Source organism: Protopterus annectens, chromosome 4.part1 (genome assembly GCF_019279795.1).
Source record: "Protopterus annectens isolate FY-2018-M chromosome 4.part1, PAN1.0, whole genome shotgun sequence".
Lineage (NCBI taxonomy): Eukaryota > Metazoa > Chordata > Ceratodontiformes > Protopteridae > Protopterus > Protopterus annectens.
In genome coordinates, this window is record NC_056734.1 from 851,321,392 (window position 1) to 851,340,869 (window position 19,478).

The window sequence follows — 19,478 nt, forward strand, 5'->3', positions numbered from 1 at the left end:
TTGTTTGGACTGTCCTCCCCCTCTCTTAAATCTTCTTTTTTTTACTTGGAGAACTGCTCAGCGTGAACTTAAGATTATTGCTTGGTATGGTGGGTATTGTGCAAAGAAAAATACATTGGATGGCACATATTACTCTTTTGCTGCTGGTAAGTTTTATAATCATTGTACGTATTAAGTTAGGTACATCCAGGAAAAATGTCACTCACCATGCACTTCCTCACCCGTTATGTAGACCTAGTCTTCAGTATCATATTGTTAATGCAGGTTACTCAGTATTATGTATCACCATTTTATATCATGTACACATTTTGGTATGTTGGCAATCAACTGTTGAATGCATGCAATTGTATCCCTTATCTATAATACACATTTTATTTTTCACCCTTCTCCAACCTTTTTTTTAAATCTTTGCTGCTATATTACTTTAAAGAAACATCTTAGTTGCATGGTGTTAGAAAAATGTGTATTTGAGTCCAAAGTGGAAAGGACCGTACCAGGTACTGTTGGCAACGCCTACTGCAGTCAGAGTGGCCGAGAGGACATCCTGGGTTCATTTGACACACTGCAAACCGGTAAAAAACTTTCAACTTGATAAAAACTCTGTGACTGATACACAACAGGACTAAAATGGCCAAAAACAAAGTGAATAGAAATTTAGATCAACCCCAGAGATGTTGCATAATCATTTTGTTGAGTATACATTTATTGACTGTAATTGTGACAATTTTCCTCTTGTTGTGGTTTATCCTGCACACAACCACACAAGTAAAAGTGAAAAGGCGTGATGAAACATCTATAGACTGGCACCCAAATTTTAACACATACCTAGCCATAAAGCGTGTATATGCAGAGACTATAAACATTTCAAATTGCTGGGTTTGTACAGCTATACCAACAGTATATGGAGGACTGATAATGTCCGCTGTCCCTTTGGGGATAAATAAGACTTGGAAAAATTTACTCTTTGATACAGAAACTGTGAGATCACAGGACAAAATAGCTTTATTTTTACCTGTCACACAAAAAGGAATTGTATGTTTTTACAAAAATGATACTCTCCAGGTAGGCTGGAACAATTGTAATATAACCATATCTTACCGGTGTTATATTAAGAATAGTAATGGCAATATTCTTTGCAATACTAATTATGACTCATATTTGAACTCACTGAAAACAACCATGAATGACATTCGCAAGAATCCTGTTTTGTTGAAACAATTGTCAGTTATAGATCAGAAAATGTTTCATGCAGGGTTAATGCGTATTAGTGCTAAAGTAAAAAACTGTTATTTTATTTGTAGGAAAAAGGCATATAAATGGTTACCTGAGAATTGGTCCGGCAGTTGTTTTTTGGGTTATCTGGTTCCGGCAATAAGACATACTGCAGAATTGCCTTTGGGTAAGATACGAAACGTGAGAGAAGCAGCCCGAAAACCTGGAAGTCCAGTTAAAAAACCTGTAAATCCAGTTGAAAGAATCAAAGCTGGCTGGAAAGACCATAATACCGTGAAAGACAAAAGTAAATTGACTCATATGGACTTGAGTGACAGTGTTATATCTTGGGCAGAAATATTCCCAGCATATGGAGCAGTCAAATCGATCTGGGAGCTAAGGAAGTTGTCGAAACTTCTCGAAGTAATGAGTAATGCAACTTTTTCTGCCCTAGAACTGGTGACTGATGAACTAAATGCAATGAGAACTGTTGTGCTACAAAATCGAATAGCTCTTGACTTCATCCTAGTGGCGAGAGGTGGTACGTGCGCGCTTATCAAAGAAGAATGCTGTGCGTACATACCAGACAATAGGCATGAAATTAACAACCACCTAGAGGTAATTCAGCAAGTATCAGCCATGACTAAACCAGGCCCAAACTCACTGATGGACTTTTTCCAAAATCTATTTGGGGGGTGGGGTTCCATCCTAATAAATATTCTAATTGCCATTTGTGTGGGTATACTCCTAATAGGAGCATGTGTTTGCTGTGGAATTCCCTGCATGAAAAGACTAATCAAAGATTTTATTAATGTATCTGTTACTGAGACCTTGTATCAAAATATTAAAATTGAAAAATTGATCTCAAATGACATTTTTTCTAAAGTATAAATTAAATGACTCACCTAGCTGAAAATCCTTAGTGGAAGAGGTTGGGAGATAAAATGACACTATGCATACTTCAAAATAGAATAAAAAGTATTAATAGGAGGGAAAATTTTAGAAAAATGTGTATTTGAATATATGAGAAATGCTAGTTTAAAAACAAAGTAGTATATAATGCATTTTATTCTATTAATCATATAACAGAAAGGATTAATTCATGTGTAAATGTAAGTAGTTTTGAAACTGCAGTGTGGCTTAAAGCAAACTGACCTCTGACCCTGGCAGATGCTAGCTTAGCAAGTTTAATGTTTATGCTTTTCACAAGTGATTATCTGCTGGGTCAGGAAATTAAATATGTGAAATAATGAAATATTCTGCTCTTTCCTGCTGGGATGATTTGGCCTTGTATATGTGTTACTAAGATAGCATACAGCTGGTGGGAAAGTGCTACAGTGAACAAAGATGTGTATTAGAAGATTGAATCCACTATTGTATTTGAACTGATGTGAAACCTTGAAGAAGTAACTTTGCAGAAAGACATTATGTCTGACCAGATGGATAGCAAGGCCGTATTGTTACCAGAGGAAAACTTTTTTAAAATATACAGCATCAGCAGCTTTTATGAATAGAGGACTGTAAGCTAAAGTGATGTAGATGCCCTGTGACATACCATGTCAGTAAGGTGGGCACAGCTTGAATGCAAAGACTATATAGAATTGTGTGCTTCCTGTTTCATGTCAGACAAAATTCTGTACTTGTACGTTTTTTGCCTCCTGGTGTACATTAGTAAACTTTTTAACCTAAACCTCCTGTGTATTGAATTCTTAATTTTATTTAACACATGGCAAATATATTATATAGGTCAGGTTATCAACATACAGACTCATTGTATATTATGCAGTCTTATTAACATATTAGTTTAATCCACTATATAGCAGAGAAGACATCCATTTTATTCACCATGAACAGCTTTATGGATATGTACTCTCTGTATGTTGCACGATGCTTTATATTTTCTTCACTATTAATGCATTTTGTACATAATTTCGCACTGCTGTTTCTTTTACACTGGAGCTATTCTCTTCATATTCCACTGAAAATGGGATTTCCAAGTTGTATATGTCTGTCTAAGGAAAAAAAAAACAGTGAAATAACTAGCTAAATAAATAACAAAGTAAAAAGAAAGTTTGAATAGCACTGCTCTATCGCTAGTGTGTGTATGTGTGTGTGTGTGTGTGTGTGTGTGTGTGTGTGTGTGTGTGTGTGTGTGTGTGTGCGCACGTGTACAAGAAGAATGTCAAGCCAAACTTATGGCACTTCTCTTTATACAATGTTAAGACATGCTGAGAAAAAGGTGCAGTCCAACTGCAGGTAAGAACTACTTGGGTCATCAAGTCTACCAGTTTTCGTATCTACTGAATAACCTGCACAGCTTTTTAACCAATAGTTTCTTTCTTCCCTTTATCCACACTCCTCTCATGTAGTGTTTTAGATCTTCTCTGCTATGTTTTACTTCCAATTCTCTTACTGCGTTTGACCATACAACCTTTTATGGAAGTTTGCTCCAATCACCCACCTCCCTTTCTTTGAAATAATACATTTCTTCTACCTTCCCTGATGCATGAACTTTCTGCCATGAGATTGATTTATTTTGCTCTCATACGTCATTTTTGATAAATGATCCATAATTTGACATTATGGCTTCCCGTGTTCCTATGATGCCATTTCTCTGCTTTTTCTCTTCAAGACTATATGTGTGTCCAGTCACCCTCCTTTTGTGGCAGAATATATACTATGTTGGTGTTCTGTTCTGTACTGTCTTCATCCATTTTGTGTCTTTATATTATATTGATGAATTCTGTAGAGCTCTACATAGTTCTGTTTGTAGTATCTTACTAAATTGTCTGAACTGGGGAATAAATGTTATATGAGTTCTAGTATCCCATCAGACTTCCTTGCAGCTCTGTCACAGTAATTAGAAAGATAGATGCCCTGTTTCATTCTCTCAGTATGTGTGAGCGGGTGTGTGCATGTGTGTGTATGTGTGCAAACATGTATATGTGTGTGTGTGCACGTGTGTGCCTGGGTGTTATGCATCTGTGTATAACTATTTGTTTTACTGTTATGAACCCCTTCACATTGCACAAAGCATACATTTCTGGTGCAGACATTACCTTTTCTGTGCATAGTATTAAAGTATATAAGGTTCATATATTGTTGGCACAAAAGACAAATTTGCATATAGGAAAAAAATATTTGCTTTATTCTTGGACCCTCTAGCAGAGTCATGGCATGGGTGGGAGACATAGGTGGCTGCCCTAAGCACAAGCAGTTAAGGGATGCGATCAGCACTTTGGTATAACCATCATTTGGCTCCTCATCTGTCCCTGTAGTAATGGTGTTTGCAGAGTAAAAGCCTTTAAGCACTGATGATCATCACTCATTAACATGGCTAGGTAAATGAACTGCAAAAACTGTTCAGCATTTTTTTATGTATTTTAGCAAGCTGGTCCCTGTTACAGTTGAGGTACAGTGATAGAGTTAAACTGTAACTAGGAGTTTTGTTAAGCTGTAGCAAGGAAGTCCTAGCAACAGTTCATGAATTCATAAATGGCATTTTTTTTTTTACTTTTCCATGTGTATTTTTTTTTTCTTTTCGGTTCTGAAACAGTGTAGATACAGTGCATTCTAGAGCATTTCTAAATTTCCTACTAGTATTGGTTTAAACTAAATTTAAGATATTATGTGTCTGAAAGTTCATCATCTGAAAATAGCCCCGTGAGGTAGCAAAAATCAGCAAATCAATAAATTTTCTGATTCAAAATAATTGAAAACTAATGATAAGATATTATTGTTTTGTGGAAAAGTTCATCATCTGGAGCCATTTTTCCCCGGGCCTCTGCTGAAAATAAGCTCTGTCCCAGTTGAACTTTTCCAGTAAACAAATTATCTGACAATATCTTCTCAAGGTAATGAGTTCAAGAAATTCTGAATCAAAATACATGGATGCCATCTATCATTACGAATTCATTATACTCGAGAAAAAACAATGAATACATTGCCAATTCCAAGAAACCAGGATCTTCTCTCTCTCTCTATGCTCTCTGATTTCAAGTTATTGTAAAGGTGACAAGAGGAAATGCAGTCTGACGCTAATCACTCCATTTTCATCAAAGCATTTTGGTTCACTCTTCTGCCCTGAATGTCAGTAACAGAACTGTTGACAATCACTTTCAGCAGTTACCCTTACCTTCCATAAAGTGGGGCTTTGGGTGGGGTGTTCTTGACTCAGATTCAGAACTCTCACCCCCAGATTTACTATTCCTCCATGCAGGACTAGCTTAGTCCTGCATAGAGGTGGCCATTTAGGAGCAGGACGGCAGTGCACCTTGCATAGTAATGAGGCACGCTGCCTGAGCTCCTAGTATTACACGGAGCGCATAAGAGTGCAGGGGTGTGTCTGAGAGCAGAGGTCTCAGAATATACATGCCCCCACAATGAAGAACAGCAAAAAGGGGTACACAATGAGTGAGTCTGCTCACAGGTGTCCGCATATCCCCCATCAACAGTCCCCTTTGTGTACAACAGCAAAAGTATAAATAAATACAATGAGCAAACCCTTTATTTGTTTTATTTTAAAATCTGATTAAAGCTAACCATAAGTGCGTGGGTGTGCCCATCTCTTAGCTATGGTTAATGCAGCTTAAATGGCTGAAGAGGATAAAAAGGAAGATATATGCAAACAAAGCAGCATAGCAATAGTGTAGTGGGCAGAGCATTTGCCTTACGAGCAGGCATTCACATTTCGAGTACCACTGAAGCACATTCCATTTTCCATGGCAAAGCACGTTATGACTAATATTTATGTTGCATAACCCACTAAATAACATAGTTTTATGAACTGGAGCACTGCAGTAAATGCACATGTGAGGTGTCAGCATCATAATGAATAAAGCACTAGTAAGCAGGGCATATTTCAGAACTAGTAAGCGAGCTTAAGCCTGTTTGCGTGGCGGTAAGCAAAGCCTACACTGTTTAAGCAATTCTGAAGGTAACTCTCTATAAGCAGATGTAATGGCAGGTTAGCAGTGCTTACCATCACGCAAAACCACGCAAACCTACTTACAAATGCTCAAAAGTGCCTTAATCACTCTGTATCCAACAGCCACTGTTCTGCCCATCAACAAAATAAACAGCCATGGAGGTCTCAGACCCAGGACCCTATACACCACAGTCACAGTAGTTAACTACCAAGCCATCACAGAAGTACAGAAGAATGAGATAACAGCAAACAAGTCTACACCATAGTAAAACCAAACTGAACCTGTGAAAGGAATCAGTATGCAGACATATGTGCCTTAACCCACTACATAACATAAATATGTGAACCGGAGTACAGCAGTAAGGCCAAAAGTCAGGTGTAATTGTAATAGAGTGTTGAAGTTCCCAATAAGACACAAGGACCCCATGCAGTGTACCTACACATGAATCATGGACACCAGGAATACATATAAGGTGTAATGAATAATAGCTCAATGCCAAAAAGGAATTAAAATGCAAAGTCTAATGTAAGCGATGCTAAGCATTGCACAGGCTAGCTTAGGAGGTGTAAGCAATGTGTAGGCCAGTTAACTCAATGTGCCCAGTGTTATACCCCTTTAAACTATGCCAACCCTAGGTAAGCAGGTTTGCCCATAGCCTAGCCTTTTCAAAACTGGCCAATCATGGAAAAGTGTGGGAAATCAGCCCTACTTAAACCAAGAGGTGGGAATACATCTCATAACTAGTTGTAGCTTCCCCTTGCAGGCACAATGGCAGTAAGGGGAGAAGGTGTGCATTTTCAGGTGCAGCACTGGTGCATCCAGGAGTCCAAAGTCATGGCAGGACTCCTTGTCAAAGACCATGACCAGAGACTGCTGCAGGGCCAGTACCAGGGCTCCCAATATAAGGCGGAGGCCTGGGGCTGTCTCACCCATGACCTCATCAGTGCCACTGTCATCCCTATGCTGACCTAAAGCGGCATAAGGGGGAACTCTTGGAGGAGTAGCTCCAAGAGGCTAGAGTGGCAGGGGATGTTCCAGTTGTGTGTAAGTATCACCCCACTATTTGTGTAATAATTACTAGCTCAGGTATATAATGGATAGGTATGGCTAAGTATTCCTCTTATGTCCCCCACAGCTGCAATGGAGAGGGCCATGAACTAGGAGGCCCACATCAGTCACCTGGCAAGGTTGTGACACTAGGCAGGTCAGTAATACTCATGCATTTACTGTCATAGGAGATAAGACTAAAAGTAGTAGTAAATTGATTGTATAAAACCTGTATTGTTCAAGGCAAGTACTGCATACACTAGAGAATATGGCAGGAAGAGTCTGATTTCATTTGTATGTCAATAAAAGTGTAATAGCCTGACAATAAAGGTCTAACTGCTGGACTGCATGTGTATACTCTGGTATCATATGGTAATGTAAATTAGCAATCATGTAATAGTATTGCTGTATTAAGCACTTTTACCCACATTGTGCACCATAAATTGAATGTGTAGGAATGCCTGTATATGATAGGTGTAATCCCCAGAAGCCATTTAGTACAACTGAGAGACACATAGACGACAGAAAACCGGGAAAATGCAGACAACAAAACACGAATAGTACATGCAACTGAGATGTGAATGGTTGTCTTTTTAGCACACACAGCCATGGTTCGAATCCTGCCAGTGGTAGTACTCTGCATACAGAATCATACCCCACAACTGTACAGATATGTCCAGAATGTCCAGTAAAGTGGCCCATAGCTGCTGCCTATCAACCTGTCCCCCTGGGAATCTGTGGGATAATCCCAGACATATGGGTTCATAGGTTCATAGGTTCATACTAGGCTATCTGCCCTGGGGCAATTATAAGCCTAGCCCAATTTTGTTTGGCTTACGCCACCCCTTGATTTGAGTATACTGTGCCCTTTTTAAGGTTTAGTTTGCTGTGCCTCTGTCTAATAGTGACACGGAAGTAATCCCCCGGACAAACCTACAATCCCCCATCCACTCATCAAGATTCTTCTTGAAGAGATTCAGTGAGGTACTCTGCCTAACATGAATTGGAATTCTATTCCAGAGCGAAGGGAGCCTCTGGGTTATGAATTTGTCCCTCCAGTAAGTTCTATTTATTTCAGTGCTGAGGTTCAAGTCCCTCGAGCGTGTGGCTCTAAGGGATTTAGATTTACTGAGGTGGAGCATGTCCATTAATTCTGGATTGGACATAGCTTTATATGTCAGGCATAGATCGCCTCGAAGTAGGCAGTATGCAACTGAGTAGAGCTGGAGTTTTTTTAACTGAGCAGCATATGGCATCTGTTTAAGTCCCTTGATCCTCTTGGTGAGGTACTTTTGGGGTCTTTCTAATTGCTGCAGGTGTCGGGTAAGGTACATCCCAAAGGGGCATTGTATTCTATGATGGGCCTGATGAGGGATGAATAAAGGGGCACGATTACCTCTCTTGATCTAGAGGTGAATCCTTTCATGATGAGGTGGGCTATGTAAAAGGTCTTTCTAACCACTTTGGCAATGTGGTTGTCAAAGGAGAGATCGCTATCAACTTGGGTCCCCAGATCCCTAATTTCTTTCTCTGTACTTAATGGGTTACCGCCTATGTGGTAATTTGTGGGCACGTTGTTTTTGCCAAAGGGTATGACTATACACTTTTTGGCATTTAGCTTTAAACCATGGCTCTGGCACCAGTTATCCATCTCTGTGAAACCTTTTTGAAGGATGTTTGTGTCAGCTCGAGAGTTGATTACGGCGCCTAGTTTGCAGTCATCTGCGAACTTGGTGAGCCATAGTCCTCCCACATTGGCCTGTACCTCGAAAAAGTATATACCGAACAAGAGCGGTCCCAGGACAGAACCTTGTGGGACACCACTTGTGACCGGTTTCGAGTCTGACATGGCTCCAGCAACTCTCACTCTGTGGGTTCTGTCTTTGAGCCAGTTTGCGACCCATCTTGTGACATAGGGGTTTATATTTAAGCTGGATAGCTTATCTATGATGCCCGAGTGGGGTATTGTGTCAAATGCCTTTGCTAGGTCCAAATAGGCTGTGTAGGCTACCTTCCCTTCATCTATGGCTTTGGTGACTGTTTCGAAGAAGTCAACCAGGTTCAAAAGGCAGGATCTGCCCTTGACAAAGCCGAACTGGTAGGCTCTAGTGTCTGTAGGTCCCCAATGTCTTTGTTTATAAGCTCCATGGTGATCCTTTCCATAGCCTTGCAGACTAAGCTAGTCAGGCTTATGGGGCGATAGTTTCCAGGGTCCGTAGAGGCTCCACCTTTGTGGAGTGGGACCACTGTTGCTGTACGCCATTCTGTGGGCACATATCCTGTAGTGAGGCTGAGATTGTACAGCTGTTTTATTTGAGGGATTAGTTCTTTTTGGAGTTCATGTAGGATGCAACCCGGGACGCCATCTGGTCCCATGGAAGCAGTGTTTTTTGCTTTGGAGAGGGCAGCCTTCACCTGAGCATCAGAGATGTTTGGGAGGCAGCCCTCTGCCGGGATAGATACTTGCTCTATTTTTGGGTGGGGGAGGGGGTGGAGAAGTTTGCACTGAACCTGTCTGCCGGGATATTGGCGATGTCTGTGGGTTCAGTGTATTTTTTATTGTTTAGAATCAACTCAGAACAAGTCTGGGAGTTGCATCCTAGGTTCCTAACATAACTGAAAAAAGCCTTATGATTGTCTTTAGTGTCCTGAGCAATTTTTCTCTCGAAGCTGGCCTTGGAGGATTTTATAAGGGATCGAAATTTCTTGCAACTACTGATCAGAGATGCTTTCCCTATTAAGGATTTTGCTCTATCATGTAGTATCTTCCTCCTTCTGTTGTACAGTTTATTTATGGCTGGGGTCCACCAGACTGGACGCCTGCCTTTGGATGTTTGGGTTTTGATTTTGTTTGGGATAGCATGATCCATGCATTCCTGGAGATGTCCGTAGAATGCGTTTATATAGGATTCTGCAGTTTGGGCCATAGTTTCCCTGCACCTGGGGCCTTGAAGTATTCCACTTCGGTTTTGAGAAGTGAGAAGTTCACTTTTGAGAAGTTTTTCACTATGGTTTTCTGGGCTGGGGGTGGGGTCGGGATGTGGACATCCAGTGAAATTAATTTATGGTCTGATCTTACCAATGATGGATATACTTCAGGTGTGGAGCATAGAGTCTCCATGTTGGTAATGATCAGGTCTAGTATGTTATCCCCTCTTGTGGGAGTGGTGACTAGTTGTTCCATAGCATTTGAGTTTATAATTTCCAGGAACCTTTGGGCTAAGGTGCTGGGGCTTGAGTAATGCTCCCAGTCTATGTTTGGGTAGTTGAAGTCGCCCAATATAATGGTGTTCGGAGAGATCTTCATGTTCCCCAATGTTTTCAGGAAAGCCGAGTGGGATTCCTGACTTTGAGAGGGTGGTCTGTAGGATGCTATAAACTGAAAAACAGTCTTGCCCACTGTTAGTTGCACATGGATGGTCTCTGATACTTCATGCAATGCCACTAACCTGGAGGTGTGGATATCCTTGATAAATATGGAAAATCCCCCTCCTTTTGTGGTTCGGTCCAGGTTTTGGGGCCAAAAAGCATGATATGAGGTATAACCTGGTAGTGCTTGGGTGCTCTCTGGAGCCTTGAACCAGGTTTCTGTCACTGCACAGATATCGATGTTCTCCATACCAAGGAGAGCTTCGAGTGCGTGCATCTTGAGGTTAAGACTTCTGACATTTAGCAGCATTACCCTTAGTTTCTTGTTTCTTGTGCTGTCTATGGAGGTGGGTTTGACTTTTGAGCCTTGCCTAAAAAAGGCACTATGGGGGTGGCAAGAGCCTTTGCCAATATCCAAAAGCCCAGTGGTAACAGGTGCAAGCCGTCCCTAGTGAAGCAACGTGGCTTGTCGAGCATGTCATCCCAGGCCGACAGACACTGGATCCCCTTAGAATGACACCAAAATTTAAGCCAGTTTGTTAAAATCGATCATTTTGTCTTTGTACTGTGGCATCATTCTGGGTGAGGGTAAGATGCTGCTCAAGGTCAGGGTCATACCGGCCTGGGCTACATGATCAGAGAGCTCCTCTATGTCTCTTTTCATGTAGTCCAGGGAGGTACGTCTCAGGTCATTCACACCAGCATGTACAATGACTGAGTCATATTTGTATTTGCTTTGGAGTGACCGGAGTGCTTGCGTTATGTGGTGGATCCTAGTGCCCAACAGGCAGCTCACTGTGACCTTCTCTTTATTCAGCCTGGTGAAGAGGACATCAGTGTGTCTGACAATAGAGTCACCTATTACAAGAGTATCAGGTGTGTTATTCAGCCTTAAGGGCTGTGGCTGCTTGGCACACTGACTTTGTGGGCTATGTGTTGTGCATGTTTTGTTTTGGGGTAGCGTTTGCTTGGATGTCTGCTTTGGAGGTCTCTGTTGCTTAGGTAGATTTTTATTTAGAGCCTCCGAGTACGTTTTTGTGTATTTATGTGTTTGGTTTGCTGATGTGGTGGGGTTATGTGATACTGGAATTGTGTTGTGTGAGGTTACCTTCTCCTCCTGACTGGTTTCACCAGTTTTGAGATGAGAGAGCTCAGCCTCCAGTTTGGCTATATGGTTGCATCTCTCACATATATTTAAACCTGTTTGGAGGAGGAGAGGGTTGTCCGTGTACATGAGACAGTTGTAACATTGCCTCAAAATTCCCAAATTCACCAGCTGGACTGGAAAGGAAACCACTGACTGACCTTTGGACATGCTAGAGTAATATAGGGAAACTGAATTAAGATGGACCAATAGGGGACAAGGTAATCGTAGAGAGTATAAGAGTAAGTAGTGCTTATGGTTTAATAGTGCTAACTTGTAAGATTACTTATTTGGGCCAGTGAAGGGCCTTAGAATGAGAATATGGTGTTTAAATTGAGAGATAGAGCAGTTCTAAGGGAAAAAGTGAAAAGCAGACTTTGTGGAGCCAGGAATAGTTTAAACCCAATTAGGCGGTGCTGCCCGTTGTTGCACTATGCACAAAAATGCGTAAACCTGCGCAAAACAGGGATTTAAGAGAGGAAGATCAAGGAGTTTGGAATTGACCCAAAATGGCCAATAAAACTACAGTTTCAAGTCAGTAACCACTCCCACAGGGGCAGGCAGGCTGCTCAATGTTTATCACTGCCACTGATGAACAGAGAGACTTCCCTTTAGCCCAAGCAAAAAATGGCCTCCAAGAAACTTACAAACAGTTCAGAACAGCAAGCCTGTAACTGAACTTTTTTAAATCTCAGAAAAGTGGGAAAAAGCAAGATTTTTCTGTTTTTGTTTTTCAGAGATAGCAGAGGTTCACAAGTATCAACAAGTTATAACAGTGCAGTAAATGACCCCACACTTGAGTGCTAGGCCAGAGACAGATAAAATGCAAGTTTTGAGAAAAAAATGATTTTAAAAATAAGTGCAAACAGGAAATTCAGTAAACAGCTCTATGTTGTGCTCTAAATACAGTTACTAATGCAGAAATTAAGTTTAACAAGCCAGAAAATGCTCAAAGTAGGTGGCTATGCAGAAAAAACTTAGCAAATAATCTGAAGAAAAATACTTAAAATCTCAAAAGTGGCTCCTTTCTTCTCTCAGCGTTTTCTCCTCTTGGTGGGTGCTTCACCAACAGCCAACAAGTCTGAAAAGATGCCAAAACCATGAGGCAATCGGGATTTGAGAGGAATATCAGGGAGTTTGGAATTGACCCAAAATGGCCAATAAAACTACAGTTTCAAGTCAGTAACCACTCCCACAGGGGCAGGCAGGCTGCTCAATGTTTATCACTGCCACTGATGAACAGAGAGACTTCCCTTTAGCCCAAGCAGAAAATGGCCTCCAAGAAACTTACAAACAGTTCAGAACAGCAAGCCTGTAACTGAACTTTTTTAAATCTCAGAAAAGTGGGAAAAAAGCAAGATTTTTTTTGTTTTTTTTCAGAGATAGCAGAGGTTCACAAGTATCAACAAGTTATAACAGTGCAGTAAATGACCCCACACTTGAGTGCTAGGCCAGAGACAGATGAAATGCAAGTTTTGAGAAAAAAAAAACAATTTTAAAAATAAGTGCAAACAGGAAATTCAGTAAACAGCTCTAGGTTGTGCTCTAAATTCAGTTACTAATGCAGAAATTAAGTTTACCAAGCCAGAAAATGTTCAAAGTAGGTGGCTATGTAGTAAAACTTAGCAAATAATCTGAAGAAAAATACTTAAAATCTCAAAAGTGGCTCCTTTCTTCTCTCAGCGTTTTCTCCTCTTGGTGGGTGCTTCACCAACAGCCAGAAAGTCTGAAAAGGCAGCAAACAGGAAATGCAACTGATTGATACACATCTGTGGGAACAAAGCTGGCACACTAGCAACTCCCGAATACCTTATGAGACTAAGAAGCCACGTGCGTCCCATTTATACCCCAACTTGTCAAGCTGTGGTCAGAGTGTGTACAGTAACAGAGTGAGATGTATGTGCATAATAGTAATGTGGAATCTGGTACTGTGTGTGGGAACATTCAGGTAGTGCTAATAAACATTTCTCCCACAGGTCTGTCAGATATCAACACTGTGCCCAGAAATACAAGAATGATACCCAGTACTGGTACTGTTTACATTGGTATTGTATGGTAGTGTGACTGATGCAGTTGCTCTGAATAATGAGGTATTACACATCACTGTCACCCACACTGTCCTACAACGTATAACTGTCTATGAAATCTATATAACTGTGTTGTAATACAAGGTCAGAATGCAAAAGCACAGGGGATTAATAAGACAGAAAGCAGATAGGAGATATACAGCAATATCTATATAGCAAACACAACTGTGATGGACAGTGTTTAAGCTGTAGCAGACACAGCCATGGTCTGAATCCTGGGAGTGGATGTAGGCTGCATACAGAATCATACCCCACAACTGTACAGATGAGGCCAGAATGTCCAGTATATGTGCCCATATCTGCTGCCTGTCCCCCTGGTAAGTCTGTGTGATGATCCCAGATATTTAGCCAGCAACCAGGGATTACAAGTGATTGTCAAACACCTATGAGAAAAAAACTGTCACTGTAGCAACCCCCAAAACTGTTAGGAGAGTAATATATCAAGTATGTCCTATCTACACTCCCATGTTGTGAAACTGTGACCAGACTGTGTACAGTAACAGAGTGAGATGTATGTGCATAATACTAATGTGTAATCTGGAAGATTGTCAGGCAACAGTCAGGTAGTGCTAACAAACATTGATCCCACAGGTACATTGGATATGAATACTGTGCTGAGAAATACAGACCATTATAATCTGTACTGGTATTGTTCATTCTGGTATTGTAGGGAATTGTGAATGTTGCAGTTTCTCTGACTAATAAAGTATCTGATCACTGTCACCCACACTGTGCTACATAATATAACTGTGTAGGAAAGCATGTATATGTATGTGTCAGGTCACTAAATGTGGAAGAGGACAATATTCTAGATATGTCCCGGTACACCAGCATGTGGTCAACACATGGCCAGATTCTGTGGAGAAAGAGTTGGATAGCTATGTGCACAACAGCAACCTGGAATCTGGCAATATGTGTAGAAACAGTTAGTGTTAACAAACTTTCCCTCCACAGGTGTACCAGGTAAGAGGTGTGTAATGCAGGTAAAACCGGTTCATGTGTAATGATGACGACAGCCATATCACTGTCCAAACTAAGGCTATAGGGTAGTGTAGTAAGACTTGTAAGGTGCAGATAATAGCACTGACTAGGAAAGTAATGTGGACTACAGGAATATACTAGTTGTTAATTGACATCTTTCTCCCCCCCACCATATCTCCAACAATAATCAACATACCCACCCCAACTGGTATGTAATGACACCTATGTTCTGATACTGTCCAATTGTTTGACAAATATTTTAATGGTTCCAATACATGTGCTATATTGAATTATCCCAACATTGGTGGCATGGTGCCATCAATGTACCTGCATGCTGTTCTTTTTACCACTGTGGTCCCATATATGCATGTGTTCTGTTCGCTATGCAACTGTTCCGTATCTGGTGTCTAGGTTAATGGCAATATCTATGCATGCTGTTATACCTAACCCTGGAATGTGTTGACTATTACTAACCCACATATGATGATGAAATATAAACACTATAGCACACTTGGGAAGGCCATTCCCAGTGGACCCACCTGTCCCACCTCAGCTGGCCATGGCACCAGGCACCAGCATGTCTGGGGCCCAACCTGGGACCTCCCTGCCTGTTTGTCCTCCACCACCTTTGGGTGAAACCACCTCAGAGGATGGGGCTCCCCCCCAGGAGTGGGCACGGACAGGCACCTGTCAGCCGTCGCCAGGTCGGGGTCATGGTGTGTAGAGAGATCTCTCACTATAAAGGTACGGGTTACAATAGGGAATATGTTCAAAGAATGCTTACAGGTGATATTTTGAGGGGATGTATGGCATGTGGGCATTGCTCACACTGTCATAGGGTCTTTAAATCCACTGAATACACTAGCCAATATACACCTAATGTGTACAATATTGAGTTTTTTGCCAAATGCAGTACCCCATGGGTGATTTATTTGGCCACCTGTTCGTGTTATGCCTTTTATATAGGGCAGATGTCACGGCCTTTGAAATTCAGAAGAGGTAGAGAGCATATTAGTGACATTATAAATAAAAAGCAATCTAATGCACATTACAAACATTCTTTAAAACATACACAGGCAAACTTCAGGTTTATGACTATTGACTGTATTAAGGATGAATGTAGGGAGAAATCATGTTGGCACTCCATATTAAATGTTAAAGAGAAGAAATGGATAATTAAGTTGGGGGGGGGGATTGTTCTCCCCTGGCTTGAATGAACATTATTAATGAAGGATACATTGTCCAATGATATTGTTTGGTTGGCTGGTTTTGTGATTTTATAAGTGAGCTTGGTCAACTCAGTATTTATGGCACTTCACTGAAGAAGGCATTCAGTCCGAAACCAGTTTGGTTTAGGTGGTTTTGGGTTTATTCCCTACACCTAGGAGTTGTTTTTTGTCTTAATGTGCTACTAGTTTTACTTTATGTGTATGTCTACAAATTAAATTTATGTTGCTTTACTACATGTGGTGCTGGCTTTATTTTTGACTTTGCGGGTATGGAGACATCAACCAGCAGTTTGCTGATCTGCTATGCCAGCTCAAGGGCCGAGTGTCACGACTAGAGGGCCAGCCTGGCTCTGTGACTCAGCCCCCAGCACAGCCACCTTCGGGGCTGTGAAGCTGCAGTGGTGACTGCCCATGGGTGGGGACCTCAGTCCCACTGTTTCCACTAGGGGGCTCATGAGCTTCCGATTTCCAAACACCCCTCCCCATCAAAGTGTTTACCCCCCACATGTGTCATATACTGCCCCTGTATGCATCCTGTTTGTCTTGTCTGTTAACCTACCCAACCTACATCCCCAAATATACCTACTACCCCTCCCCAACATCCCACTCTCAGCTGAAAAAAAAAGGGCAATCTGTTCCCACAAAAAAAATCTTGCCCCATACATAGCTGTTGATTTTGCACACGTGTCCACTGGACACATGTAATCCGGTCTAATTGGCATCACAACTTATTAATGTTGTCCTCAACCCCTCCCAGGGGTTTGAGTGTCCAAATCTACCTCCAAATTTAGTGTATATGCACAGCTGTTGCTGTAGAAGAAATGGGCAGATATGGACCTTCCCTACACCCTTTCTGCACATCCCTGGCTATTCTCCCTACTATCTTTCCCTCTTTATGCCCCTTTTTTCACCACTTTCCTATCAACCCCTTTTTATTTTCTTTTAAAGAAATTAGTGTGGAGTTAAGTGGGAGTAAGCACTTTTAAGCCTGTTTGCATGGGGGTAAGCAATGCCGACACAGGTTAAGCAATTCCAAAGCTGAGTATAAGAAACTGTAACTGGAAGTTAGCAGTGCTTATCTCCACACAAACCCACGCAAACCCGCTTACAACTGCTCAAAAGTGCCCTAGTCACTCTGTATCTAATGGCCCTTGTTATGCCCAGCAACAAAATAAACAGCATCTGCAAAGCTCGAACCCAGGACCTTGCGCACCATAGACAAAGTGATTTACCACAAAACCATGTCAGATATACATAACCCTGATGTATTCACAAACATATCATCCAGCCCAGTCATTCAACAGTACAGGGAATGTATTCCAACATGTAGATGTATGTGTGTGTGTAAATATATTAATATCTAAACAGATACAAGATATCTATATATGTGTGTATATATATATATATATATATATATATATATATATATATATATATATATATATACATATATATATATATATATATATATATATATATATATATATATATATTACTATATCTATATATATATATATATATATATATCTATATATATATCTATAGTAATATATACATATCTATATATGTATGAACATATTTACATGCAAATGCCTACATCTATAGATATATATGTCTGCATCTATACGTCTAAATATATACAGCAGGTTATATATATGTCAGCAAATAAATATATATATATATATATATATATATATATATATATATATATATATATATATAGGTATATACAGCCATACATCTGTAGATAACAATGGGGAAATAACAAAAACATATATGTCCACATGCACCGTTAATGGGGTTGAGAGGCCGCAAACAATATACGTCTTGTACGAATAGGTATATCCCCCCCACAGCCAAAGACGTTCCCTCTGCAATACACTACCAAGTGTTGCAGATCCCATAATCAGGACCAGACGCAACATGGGCATCCCTAGGATACATATACAGATACATATATGCAGATACAGATATACATATAAATATATATATATATATATATATATATATATATATATATATATATATATATATATATATATACACATATAGATATATATGTAACTACATATACACATGCAGAGATATGCATAGTAAGTTACATATGTAGTACATGCACACAATATGGAACAGCCACTACTCCTACAGTTACCAATTTACCAACTGGAGTCTGTATGAGCCACCCATACAAATGACAACCATTGCCTGCAACATATACCCACAGAGAAATCAAAAGATATAACACCACACGCAGGTTTGCATAAATGGGAAAGCTTTATTTGTGTACTATTACAGTTGTATATGCCATGTCGTATAGCTGTTTAGACACGGACATCCATGTAAACTGAGTACTACAACTGTGAAACAGTTATACTAATACAGTAGTCTGGAAAAGTTAACAAATGTTGCTGTCCAGGCCAAGACCATCAAGTAGCACAATAGTAAAGATAGACTGGGCCACAGGATACCAGACAATCAACAGTAAGTAATGCAGATGTTAGAGTTCAGCAGCCTCTATCTACACTCTGTAGACAATCCCTAGAGGGTAAAGACCTCAGCTGACACAATGGGATGTAACTGTTACATACCAAGGCACAACTGACACCATTACAGCACACTGATAAACAGAACAGTCTGTATGGCAGGTGGCAGTAGGCCTGCATTTAACCAAGGTGGATTGTATGGTGATGTACATCCATATACCTTATGGCAGCTCACCCCTGATGGTCTTCAGGACTGTGGGCTCTCAGGATTCTGTAGCGCTCCCATATACATATATGTATATATAGATATATGTATATATAGATATACGTATATGTATATATAGCTATATATGTATGCACATCCTATGTGTACAGAAATGCCTAGTTATTTTGGCATATATGTAGATATTAATAACTATATGTGCATACATATCTATTCTGATATACCTACTACTGTCAATATATATATGTAGATATCCATACGTATATGTGCATATGTATTTCTATCTGTATACGTGTAGACATATGTTGCTCTGTATATGTATATATCTGGGTGTTCATTTGTAGATCTATGTACATATACATATCCATCTATGTATGTCGATATGTATATGTGTATGTCTATATAGATATCTGGATAAGTATATGTACATATATCATCGCCATATGTCCTGCATATGGAGTGTAGCCCTACCTTAGCTCCTGTAGTCCCAACTTTGTAGTGCAAGGGGATGTCAGGTATGTATAGCAGGTATATTTGTAGAGTATTGCTACTGTAATAGGGATTGTCTTCACAGACATGGTGTGTGTGTGGGAGGTCACATCTACTTTTAACATGTGTGCCAGTGGCTACTGACAGGCATTCTAAGGCTATTATAGTACAGTACCACTGCTAGCACGTACTGCTCCTATGGACTACAGCAGAGATAATGGCTAATATATGTGGACAGTCTCACACACTCTGGACAGTCCAGAGGGATACACATAACCACCTTAGT